Below are 9,689 nucleotides of genomic sequence, written 5' to 3'. Positions count from 1 at the left end.
ACACAATCGCCCCTGAAACCGTGCCAAGCAACGGCGGTACTTGATGGCTTTCCTTTCACAATCGACGTGGGGGGGTAAAAAAAAGGCTTTCAGCACCTGGTATTCCCAGGCGGTCTCCCATTCAAGTACTAACTTGGCCCGACCCTGCTTTAGCTTCCGAGATCGGACGAGATCGGGCGTTCTCAAGGTAGTATGGCCGTAAGCCGTCAAACCCACCAAAGTTTTGCATTTTATAGACACAATCGCCCCTGAAACCGTGCGAAGCAACGGCGGTACTTGATGGCTTTCCTTTCACAATCGACGTGTGGGGTTAAAAAAAAGGCTTTCAGCACCTGGTATTCCCAGGCGGTCTCCCATTCAAGTACTAACCAGGCCCGGCCCTGCTTTAGCTACCGAGATCGGACGTTCTCAGGGTAGTTTGGCCGTAAGCCGTCAAACTCACCAAAGTTTTGCATTTTATAGACACAATCACCCCTGAAACCGTGCCAAGCAACGGCGGTATTTGATGGCTTTCCTTTCACAATCGACGTGGGGGGTGGTAAAAATAGGCTTTCAGCACCTGGTATTCCCAGGCGGTCTCCCATTCAAGTACTAACCAGGCCCGACCCTGCTTTAGCTTCCGAGATCGGACGAGATCGGGCGTTCTCAGGGTAGTATGGCCGTAAGCCGTCAAACCCACCAAAGTTTTGCATTTTATAGACACAATCGCCCCTGAAACCGTGCCAAGCAACGGCGGTACTTGATGGCTTTCCTTTCACAATCGACGTGGGGGGGGGGGTAAAAAACGGCTTTCAGCTCCTGGTATTCCCAGGCGGTCTCCCATTCAAGTACTAACCAGGCCCGACCCTGCTTTAGCTTCCGAGATCGGATGATATCGGGCGTTTTCAGGGCAGTATGGCCGTAAGCCGTCAAACTCACCAAAGTTTTGCATTTTATGGACACAATCGCCCCTGAAACCGTGCCAAGCAATGGCGTTACTTGATGGCTTTCCTTTCACAATCGACGTGGGGTGGTAAAAATAGGCTTTCCGCACCTGGTATTCCCAGGCGGTCTCCCATTCAAGTACTAATCAGGCCCGACCCTGCTTTAGCTTCCGAGATCGGACGAGATCGGGCGTTCTCAGGGTAGTATGGCCGTAAGCCGTCAGGTTCACCAAAGTTTTGCATTTTATAGACACAATCGCCCCTGAAACCGTGCGAAGCAACGGCGGTACTTGATGGCTTTCCTTTCACAATCGACGTGGGGGTGGTGTGTGTGTAAAAAATGGCTTTCAGCACCTGGTATTCCCAGGCGGTCTCCCATTCAAGTACTAACCAGGCCCGGCCCTGCTTTAGCTACCGAGATCGGGCGTTCTCAGGGTAGTTTGGCCGTAAGCCGTCAAATTCACCAACGTTTTGCATTTTATAGACACAATCACCCCTGAAACCGTGCCAAGCAACGGCGGTACTTGATGGCTTTCCTTTCACAATCGACGTGGGGGGGGTAAAAATAGGCTTTCAGCACCTGGTATTCCCAGGCGGTCTCCCATTCAAGTACTAACCAGGCCCGACCCTGCTTTAGCTTCCGAGATCGGACGAGATCGGGCGTTCTCAGGGTAGTATGGCCGTAAGCCGTCAAACTCACCAAAGTTTTGCATTTTATGGACACAATCGCCCCTGAAACCGTGCCAAGCAATGGCGGTACTTGATGGCTTTCCTTTCACAATCGACGTGGGGTGGTAAAAATAGGCTTTCCGCACCTGGTATTCCCAGGCGGTCTCCCATTCAAGTACTAACCAGGCCCGACCCTGCTTTAGCTTCCGAGATCGGACGAGATCGGGCGTTCTCAGGGTAGTATGGCCGTAAGCCGTCAGGTTCACCAAAGTTTTGCATTTTATAGACACAATCGCCCCTGAAACCGTGCCAAGCAACGGAGGTACTTGATGGCTTTCCTTTCACAATCGACGTGGGGGGGGTAAAAAAAGGCTTTCTGCAACTGGTATTCCCAGGCATTCTCCCATTCAAGTAGTAACCAGGCCCGACACTGCTTTAGCTTCCGAGATCAGACGATATCGGGCGTTCTCAGGGTAGTATGGCCGTAAGCCGTCAAACTCACCAAAGTTTTGCATTTTATAGACACAATCGCCTCTGAAACCGTGCCAAGCAAGGGTGGTACTTGATGGCTTTCCTTTCACAATCGACGTGGTGTGGTAAAAATAGGCTTTCAGCACCTGGTATTCCCAGGCGGTCTCCCATCCAAGTACTGACCAGGCCCGACCCTGCTTTAAATTCCGAGATCGGGCGTTCTCAGGGTAGTATGGCCGTAAGCCGTCAAACTCACCAAAGTTTTGCATTTTATAGACACAATCGCCCTGAAACCGTGCCAAGCAATGGCGGTACTTGATGGCTTTCCTCTCACAATCGACGTGGGGGGGGGTAAAAATAGGCTTTCAGCACCTGGTAGTCCCAGGCGGTCTCCCATTCAAGGACTAAACAGGCCCGACCCTGCTTCAGCTTCCGAGATCGGGCGTTCTCAGGGTAGTATGGCCGTAATCCGTCAAACCCACCAAAGTTTTGCATTTTATAGACACAATCGCCCCTGAAACCGTGCCAAGCAACGGCGGTACTTGATGGCTTTCCTTTCACAATCGACGTGGGGGGGTAAAAAAAAGGCTTTCAGCACCTGGTATTCCCAGGCGGTCTCCCATTCAAGTACTAACCAGGCCCGACCCTGCTTAAGCTTACGAGATCGGACGAGATCGGGCGTTCTCAGGGTAGTATGGCCGTAAGCCGTCAAGCTCACCAAAGTTTTGCATTTTATAGACACAATCGCCCCTGAAACCGTGCCAAGCAACGGCGGTACTTGATGGCTTTCCTTTCACAATCGACGTGGGGGGGGGGGGTAAAAAAAGGCTTTCAGCTCCTGGTATTCCCAGGCGGTCTCCCATTCAAGTACTAACCAGGCCCGACCCTGCTTTAGCTTCCGAGATCGGATGATATCGGGCGTTTTCAGGGCAGTATGGCCGTAAGCCGTCAAACTCACCAAAGTTTTGCATTTTATGGACACAATCGCCCCTGAAACCGTGCCAAGCAACGGCGTTACTTGATGGCTTTCCTTTCACAATCGACGTGGGGTGGTAAAAATAGGCTTTCCGCACCTGGTATTCCCAGGCGGTCTCCCATTCAAGTACTAACCAGGCCCGACCCTGCTTTAGCTTCCGAGATCGGACGAGATCGGGCGTTCTCAGGGTAGTATGGCCGTAAGCCGTCAGGTTCACCAAAGTTTTGCATTTTATAGACACAATCGCCCCTGAAACCGTGCCAAGCAATGGCGGTACTTGATGGCTTTCCTTTCACAATCGACGTGGGGGGGGTAAAAATAGGCTTTTAGCACCTGGTAGTCCCAGGCGGTCTCCCATTCAAGGACTAAACAGGCCCGACCCTGCTTCAGCTTCCGAGATCGGGCGTTCTCAGGGTAGTATGGCTGTAAGCCGTCAAACCCACCAAAGTTTTGCATTTTATAGACACAATCGCCCCTGAAACCGTGCCAAGCAACGGCGGTACTTGATGGCTTTCCTTTCACAATCGACGTGGGGGGGTAAAAAAAAGGCTTTCAGCACCTGGTATTCCCAGGCGGTCTCCCATTCAAGTACTAACCAGGCCCGACCCTGCTTAAGCTTCCGAGATCGGACGAGATCGGGCGTTCTCAGGGTAGTATGGCCGTAAGCCGTTAAGCTCACCAAAGTTTTGCATTTTATAGACACAATCGCCCCTGAAACCGTGCCAAGCAACGGCGGTACTTGATGGCTTTCCTTTCACAATCGACGTGGGGGGGGGGTGTGTGTGTAAAAAATGGCTTTCAGCACCTGGTATTCCCAGGCGGTCTCCCATTCAAGTACTAACCAGGCCCGGCCCTGCTTTAGCTACCGAGATCGGACGAGATCGGGCGTTCTCAGGGTAGTTTGGCCGTAAGCCGTCAAACTCACCAAAGTTTTGCATTTTATAGACACAATCACCCCTGAAACCGTGCCAAGCAACGGCGGTACTTGATGGCTTTCCTTTCACAATCGACGTGGGGGGGGGTAAAAATAGGCTTTCAGCACCTGGTATTCCCAGGCGGTCTCCCATTCAAGTACTAACCAGGCCTGACACTGCTTCAGCTTCCGAGATCGGACGAGATCGGGCGTTCTCAGGGTAGTATGGCCGTAAGCCGTCAAACGCACCAAAGTTTTGCATTTTATAGACACAATCGCCCCTGAAACCGTGCCAAGCAACGGCGGTACTTGATGGCTTTCCTTTCACAATCGACTTGGGGGGGTAAAAAAAAGGCTTTCAGCACCTGGTATTCCCAGGCGGTCTCCCATTCAAGTACTAACCAGGCCCGACCCTGCTTAAGCTTCCGAGATCGGACGAGATCGGGCGTTCTCAGGGTAGTATGGCCGTAAGCCGTCAAGCTCACCAAAGTTTTGCATTTTATAGACACAATCGCCCCTGAAACCGGGACAAGCAACGGCGGTACTTGATGGCTTTCCTTTCACAATCAACGTGGGGGGGGGAGTGTGTGTAAAAAATGGCTTTCAGCACCTGGTATTCCCAGGCGGTCTCCCATTCAAGTACTAACCAGGCCCGGCCCTGCTTTAGCTACCGAGATCGGACGAGATCGGGCGTTCTCAGGGTAGTTTGGCCGTAAGCCGTCAAACTCACCAAAGTTTTGCATTTTATAGACACAATCACCCCTGAAACCGTGCCAAGCAACGGCGGTACTTGATGGCTTTCCTTTCACAATCGACGTGGGGGGGGTAAAAATAGGCTTTCAGCACCTGGTATTCCCAGGCGGTCTCCCATTCAAGTACTAACCAGGCCCGACCCTGCTTTAGCTTCCGAGATCGGACGAGATCGGGCGTTCTCAGGGTAGTATGGCCGTAAGCCGTCAAACCCACCAAAGTTTTGCATTTTATAGACACAATCGCCCCTGAAACCGCCAAGCAACGGCGGTACTTGATGGCTTTCCTTTCACAATCGACGTGGGGGGGGTAAAAAAAAGGCTTTCAGCAACTGGTATTCCCAGGCGGTCTCCCATTCAAGTACTAACCAGGCCCGACCCTGCTTTAGCTTCCAAGATCGGACGATATCGGGCGTTTTCAGGGCAGTATGGCCGTAAGCCGTCAAACTCACCAAAGTTTGGCATTTTATAGACACAATCGCCCCTGAAACCGGGCCAAGCAACGGCGTTACTTGATGGCTTTCCTTTCACAATCGACGTGGGGTGGTAAAAATAGGCTTTCCGCACCTGGTATTCCCAGGCGGTCTCCCATTCAAGTACTAACCAGGCCCGACCCTGCTTTAGTTTCCGAGATCGGACGAGATCGGGCGTTCTCAGGGTAGTATGGCCGTAAGCCGTCAAACTCACCAAAGTTTTGCATTTTATGGACACAATCGCCCCTGAAACCGTGCCAAGCAATGGCGGTACTTGATGGCTTTCCTTTCACAATCGACGTGGGGTGGTAAAAATAGGCTTTCCGCACCTGGTATTCCCAGGCGGTCTCCCATTCAAGTACTAACCAGGCCCGACCCTGCTTTAGCTTCCGAGATCGGACGAGATCGGGCGTTCTCAGGGTAGTATGGCCGTAAGCCGTCAGGTTCACCAATGTTTTGCATTTTATAGACACAATCGCCCCTGAAACCGTGCCAAGCAACGGAGGTACTTGATGGCTTTCCTTTCACAATCGACGTGGGGGGGGTAAAAAAAGGCTTTCTGCAACTGGTATTCCCAGGCATTCTCCCATTCAAGTAGTAACCAGGCCCGACACTGCTTTAGCTTCCGAGATCAGACGATATCGGGCGTTCTCAGGGTAGTATGGCCGTAAGCCGTCAAACTCACCAAAGTTTTGCATTTTATAGACACAATCGCCTCTGAAACCGTGCCAAGCAAGGGTGGTACTTGATGGCTTTCCTTTCACAATCGACGTGGTGTGGTAAAAATAGGCTTTCAGCACCTGGTATTCCCAGGCGGTCTCCCATCCAAGTACTGACCAGGCCCGACCCTGCTTTAAATTCCGAGATCGGGCGTTCTCAGGGTAGTATGGCCGTAAGCCGTCAAACTCACCAAAGTTTTGCATTTTATAGACACAATCGCCCTGAAACCGTGCCAAGCAATGGCGGTACTTGATGGCTTTCCTCTCACAATCGACGTGGGGGGGGGTTAAAAATAGGCTTTCAGCACCTGGTAGTCCCAGGCGGTCTCCCATTCAAGGACTAAACAGGACCGACCCTGCTTCAGCTTCCGAGATCGGGCGTTCTCAGGGTAGTATGGCCGTAATCCGTCAAACCCACCAAAGTTTTGCATTTTATAGACACAATCGCCCCTGAAACCGTGCCAAGCAACGGCGGTACTTGATGGCTTTCCTTTCACAATCGACGTGGGGGGGTAAAAAAAAGGCTTTCAGCACCTGGTATTCCCAGGCGGTCTCCCATTCAAGTACTAACCAGGCCCGACCCTGCTTAAGCTTCCGAGATCGGATGATATCGGGCGTTTTCAGGGCAGTATGGCCGTAAGCCGTCAAACTCACCAAAGTTTTGCATTTTATGGACACAATCGCCCCTGAAACCGTGCCAAGCAACGGCGTTACTTGATGGCTTTCCTTTCACAATCGACGTGGGGGGGGTAAAAATAGGCTTTCAGCACCTGGTATTCCCAGGCGGTCTCCCATTCAAGTACTAACCAGGCCCGACCCTGCTTTAGCTTCCGAGATCGGACGAGATCGGGCGTTCTCAGGGTAGTATGGCCGTAAGCCGTCAAACCCACCAAAGTTTTGCATTTTATAGACACAATCGCCCCTGAAACCGCCAAGCAACGGCGGTACTTGATGGCTTTCCTTTCACAATCGACGTGGGGGGGGTAAAAAAAAGGCTTTCAGCAACTGGTATTCCCAGGCGGTCTCCCATTCAAGTACTAACCAGGCCCGACCCTGCTTTAGCTTCCAAGATTGGACGATATCGGGCGTTTTCAGGGCAGTATGGCCGTAAGCCGTCAAACTCACCAAAGTTTGGCATTTTATAGACACAATCGCCCCTGAAACCGGGCCAAGCAACGGCGTTACTTGATGGCTTTCCTTTCACAATCGACGTGGGGTGGTAAAAATAGGCTTTCCGCACCTGGTATTCCCAGGCGGTCTCCCATTCAAGTACTAACCAGGCCCGACCCTGCTTTAGTTTCCGAGATCGGACGAGATCGGGCGTTCTCAGGGTAGTATGGCCGTAAGCCGTCAGGCTCACCAAAGTTTTGCATTTTATAGACACAATCACCCCTGAAACCGTGCCAAGTGAAGGCGGTACTTGATGGCTTTCCTTTCACAATCGACGTGGGGGGGGGTAAAAATAGGCTTTCAGCACCTGGTATTCGCAGGCGGTCTCCCATTCAAGTACTAAGCAGGCCCGACCCTGCTTTAGCTTCCGAGATCGGACGAGATCGGGCGTTCTCAGGGTAGTATGGCCGTAAACCGTCAAACTCATCAAAGTTTTGCATTTTATAGACACAATCGCCCCTGAAACCGTGCCAAGCAACGGCAGTACTTGATGGCTTTCCTTTCACAATCGACGTGGGGGGGTAAAAAAAAGGCTTTCAGCACCTGGTATTCCCAGGCGGTCTCCCATTCAAGTACTAACCAGGCCCGACCCTGCTTAAGCTACCGAGATCGAATGAGATCGGGCGTTCTCAGGGTAGTATGGCCGTAAGCCATCAAGCTCACCAAAGTTTTGCATTTTATAGACACAATCGCCCCTGAAACCGTGCCAAGCAACGGCGGTACTTGATGGCTTTCCTTTCACAATCGACGTGGGGGGGGGGTAAAAATATGCTTTCAGCACCTGGTATTCCCAGGCGGTCTCCCATTCAAGTACTAACCAGGCCCGACCCTGCTTTAGCTTCTGAGATCGGACGAGATCGGGCGTTTTCAGGGCAGTATGGCCGTAAGCCGTCAAACCCACCAGTTTTGCATTTTATAGACACAATCGCCCCTGAAACCGTGCCAAGCAACGGCGGTACTTGATGGCTTTCCTTTCACAATCGATGTGGGGGGGTAAAAAAAAGGCTTTCAGCACCTGGTATTCCCAGGCGGTCTCCCATTCAAGTACTAACCAGGCCCGACCCTGCTTAAGCTTCCGAGATCGGACGAGATCGGGCGTTCTCAGGGTAGTATGGCCGTAAGCCGTCAAGCTCACCAAAGTTTTGCATTTTATAGACACAATCGCCCCTGAAACCGTGCCAAGCAACGGCGGTACTTGATGGCTTTCCTTTCACAATCGACATGGGGGGGGGTGTGTGTGTAAAAAATGGCTTCCAACACCTGGTATTCCCAGGCGGTCTCCCATTCAAGTACTAACCAGGCCCGGCCCTGCTTTAGCTACCGAGATCGGACGAGATCGGGCGTTCTCAGGGTAGTTTGGCCGTAAGCCGTCAAACTCACCAACGTTTTGCATTTTATAGACACAATCACCCCTGAAACCGTGCCAAGCAACGGCGGTACTTGATGGCTTTCCTTTCACAATCGACGTGGGGGGGGGTAAAAATAGGCTTTCAGCACCTGGTATTCCCAGGCGGTCTCCCATTCAAGTACTAACCAGGCCCGACCCTGCTTTAGCTTCCGAGATCGGACGAGATCGGGCATTCTCAGGGTAGTATGGCCGTAAGCCGACAAACCCACCAAAGTTTTGCATTTTATAGACACAATCGCCCCTGAAACCGTGCCAAGCAACGGCGGTACTTGATGGCTTTCCTTTCACAATCGACGTGGGGGGGTAAAAAAAAGGCTTTCAGCACCTGGTATTCCCAGGCGGTCTCCCATTCAAGTACTAACTTGGCCCGACCCTGCTTTAGCTTCCGAGATCGGACGAGATCGGGCGTTCTCAAGGTAGTATGGCCGTAAGCCGTCAAACCCACCAAAGTTTTGCATTTTATAGACACAATCGCCCCTGAAACCGTGCGAAGCAACGGCGGTACTTGATGGCTTTCCTTTCACAATCGACGTGTGGGGTTAAAAAAAAGGCTTTCAGCACCTGGTATTCCCAGGCGGTCTCCCATTCAAGTACTAACCAGGCCCGGCCCTGCTTTAGCTACCGAGATCGGACGTTCTCAGGGTAGTTTGGCCGTAAGCCGTCAAACTCACCAAAGTTTTGCATTTTATAGACACAATCACCCCTGAAACCGTGCCAAGCAACGGCGGTATTTGATGGCTTTCCTTTCACAATCGACGTGGGGGGTGGTAAAAATAGGCTTTCAGCACCTGGTATTCCCAGGCGGTCTCCCATTCAAGTACTAACCAGGCCCGACCCTGCTTTAGCTTCCGAGATCGGACGAGATCGGGCGTTCTCAGGGTAGTATGGCCGTAAGCCGTCAAACCCACCAAAGTTTTGCATTTTATAGACACAATCGCCCCTGAAACCGTGCCAAGCAACGGCGGTACTTGATGGCTTTCCTTTCACAATCGACGTGGGGTGGTAAAAATAGGCTTTCAGCACCTGGTATTCCCAGGCGGTCTCCCATTCAAGGACTAAACAGGACCGACCCTGCTTCAGCTTCCGAGATCGGGCGTTCTCAGGGTAGTATGGCCGTAATCCGTCAAACCCACCAAAGTTTTGCATTTTATAGACACAATCGCCCCTGAAACCGTGCCAAGCAACGGCGGTACTTGATGGCTTTCCTTTCACAATCGA

At 51.9% G+C, this 9,689-nt stretch overlaps 8 non-coding genes and 25 pseudogenes across 8 annotated transcripts; all 33 read right to left on the bottom strand.

Annotated features, from left to right (window-relative positions):
- Positions 1 to 84: 84 nt before the first annotated feature.
- On the bottom strand, positions 85 to 204 carry LOC147053722 (5S ribosomal RNA; annotated as a pseudogene).
- A 343-nt stretch (positions 205 to 547) lies between these two features.
- On the bottom strand, positions 548 to 667 carry LOC147053721 (5S ribosomal RNA). The gene has a single exon (XR_015067172.1). It is a non-coding gene; the product is annotated as a 5S ribosomal RNA (ribosomal RNA).
- A 119-nt stretch (positions 668 to 786) lies between these two features.
- Positions 787 to 906, bottom strand: LOC147053720 (5S ribosomal RNA; annotated as a pseudogene).
- A 115-nt stretch (positions 907 to 1,021) lies between these two features.
- Positions 1,022 to 1,141, bottom strand: LOC147053719 (5S ribosomal RNA; annotated as a pseudogene).
- A 124-nt stretch (positions 1,142 to 1,265) lies between these two features.
- Positions 1,266 to 1,375, bottom strand: LOC147053718 (5S ribosomal RNA; annotated as a pseudogene).
- Positions 1,376 to 1,491: 116 nt separating this feature from the next.
- On the bottom strand, positions 1,492 to 1,611 carry LOC147053717 (5S ribosomal RNA). Its single transcript, XR_015067171.1, has one exon. It is a non-coding gene; the product is annotated as a 5S ribosomal RNA (ribosomal RNA).
- Positions 1,612 to 1,726: 115 nt separating this feature from the next.
- Positions 1,727 to 1,846, bottom strand: LOC147053716 (5S ribosomal RNA; annotated as a pseudogene).
- A 351-nt stretch (positions 1,847 to 2,197) lies between these two features.
- LOC147053715 (5S ribosomal RNA) lies at positions 2,198 to 2,307 on the bottom strand (annotated as a pseudogene).
- Positions 2,308 to 2,649: 342 nt separating this feature from the next.
- Positions 2,650 to 2,769, bottom strand: LOC147053714 (5S ribosomal RNA; annotated as a pseudogene).
- Positions 2,770 to 2,889: 120 nt separating this feature from the next.
- Positions 2,890 to 3,009, bottom strand: LOC147053713 (5S ribosomal RNA; annotated as a pseudogene).
- A 115-nt stretch (positions 3,010 to 3,124) lies between these two features.
- Positions 3,125 to 3,244, bottom strand: LOC147053712 (5S ribosomal RNA; annotated as a pseudogene).
- Positions 3,245 to 3,586: 342 nt separating this feature from the next.
- On the bottom strand, positions 3,587 to 3,706 carry LOC147053711 (5S ribosomal RNA). The gene has a single exon (XR_015067090.1). It is a non-coding gene; the product is annotated as a 5S ribosomal RNA (ribosomal RNA).
- A 126-nt stretch (positions 3,707 to 3,832) lies between these two features.
- LOC147053710 (5S ribosomal RNA) lies at positions 3,833 to 3,952 on the bottom strand (annotated as a pseudogene).
- Positions 3,953 to 4,069: 117 nt separating this feature from the next.
- On the bottom strand, positions 4,070 to 4,189 carry LOC147053709 (5S ribosomal RNA; annotated as a pseudogene).
- Positions 4,190 to 4,305: 116 nt separating this feature from the next.
- Positions 4,306 to 4,425, bottom strand: LOC147053708 (5S ribosomal RNA). Its single transcript, XR_015067088.1, has one exon. It is a non-coding gene; the product is annotated as a 5S ribosomal RNA (ribosomal RNA).
- A 125-nt stretch (positions 4,426 to 4,550) lies between these two features.
- Positions 4,551 to 4,670, bottom strand: LOC147053707 (5S ribosomal RNA; annotated as a pseudogene).
- Positions 4,671 to 4,786: 116 nt separating this feature from the next.
- Positions 4,787 to 4,906, bottom strand: LOC147053706 (5S ribosomal RNA). The gene has a single exon (XR_015067170.1). It is a non-coding gene; the product is annotated as a 5S ribosomal RNA (ribosomal RNA).
- A 115-nt stretch (positions 4,907 to 5,021) lies between these two features.
- On the bottom strand, positions 5,022 to 5,141 carry LOC147053705 (5S ribosomal RNA; annotated as a pseudogene).
- A 115-nt stretch (positions 5,142 to 5,256) lies between these two features.
- Positions 5,257 to 5,376, bottom strand: LOC147053704 (5S ribosomal RNA; annotated as a pseudogene).
- A 115-nt stretch (positions 5,377 to 5,491) lies between these two features.
- Positions 5,492 to 5,611, bottom strand: LOC147053703 (5S ribosomal RNA; annotated as a pseudogene).
- Positions 5,612 to 5,962: 351 nt separating this feature from the next.
- On the bottom strand, positions 5,963 to 6,072 carry LOC147053702 (5S ribosomal RNA; annotated as a pseudogene).
- A 343-nt stretch (positions 6,073 to 6,415) lies between these two features.
- LOC147053701 (5S ribosomal RNA) lies at positions 6,416 to 6,535 on the bottom strand (annotated as a pseudogene).
- A 116-nt stretch (positions 6,536 to 6,651) lies between these two features.
- Positions 6,652 to 6,771, bottom strand: LOC147053700 (5S ribosomal RNA). The gene has a single exon (XR_015067169.1). It is a non-coding gene; the product is annotated as a 5S ribosomal RNA (ribosomal RNA).
- A 115-nt stretch (positions 6,772 to 6,886) lies between these two features.
- On the bottom strand, positions 6,887 to 7,006 carry LOC147053699 (5S ribosomal RNA; annotated as a pseudogene).
- Positions 7,007 to 7,121: 115 nt separating this feature from the next.
- LOC147053698 (5S ribosomal RNA) lies at positions 7,122 to 7,241 on the bottom strand (annotated as a pseudogene).
- Positions 7,242 to 7,358: 117 nt separating this feature from the next.
- On the bottom strand, positions 7,359 to 7,478 carry LOC147053697 (5S ribosomal RNA; annotated as a pseudogene).
- Positions 7,479 to 7,594: 116 nt separating this feature from the next.
- LOC147053696 (5S ribosomal RNA) lies at positions 7,595 to 7,714 on the bottom strand (annotated as a pseudogene).
- A 118-nt stretch (positions 7,715 to 7,832) lies between these two features.
- On the bottom strand, positions 7,833 to 7,952 carry LOC147053695 (5S ribosomal RNA; annotated as a pseudogene).
- A 114-nt stretch (positions 7,953 to 8,066) lies between these two features.
- On the bottom strand, positions 8,067 to 8,186 carry LOC147053694 (5S ribosomal RNA). Its single transcript, XR_015067087.1, has one exon. It is a non-coding gene; the product is annotated as a 5S ribosomal RNA (ribosomal RNA).
- Positions 8,187 to 8,311: 125 nt separating this feature from the next.
- LOC147053693 (5S ribosomal RNA) lies at positions 8,312 to 8,431 on the bottom strand (annotated as a pseudogene).
- A 117-nt stretch (positions 8,432 to 8,548) lies between these two features.
- LOC147053692 (5S ribosomal RNA) lies at positions 8,549 to 8,668 on the bottom strand (annotated as a pseudogene).
- A 116-nt stretch (positions 8,669 to 8,784) lies between these two features.
- Positions 8,785 to 8,904, bottom strand: LOC147053691 (5S ribosomal RNA; annotated as a pseudogene).
- A 343-nt stretch (positions 8,905 to 9,247) lies between these two features.
- On the bottom strand, positions 9,248 to 9,367 carry LOC147053690 (5S ribosomal RNA). Its single transcript, XR_015067167.1, has one exon. It is a non-coding gene; the product is annotated as a 5S ribosomal RNA (ribosomal RNA).
- Positions 9,368 to 9,689: the final 322 nt, after the last annotated feature.

Source organism: Syngnathus leptorhynchus, chromosome 8 (genome assembly GCF_054491065.1).
Source record: "Syngnathus leptorhynchus isolate UIUO chromosome 8, UIUO_Slep, whole genome shotgun sequence".
In the NCBI taxonomy this organism is placed as follows: Eukaryota; Metazoa; Chordata; class Actinopteri; order Syngnathiformes; family Syngnathidae; genus Syngnathus; species Syngnathus leptorhynchus.
Note: the sequence above shows the minus strand (reverse complement) of the source record. Positions and strands in the feature narration are given on the sequence as shown.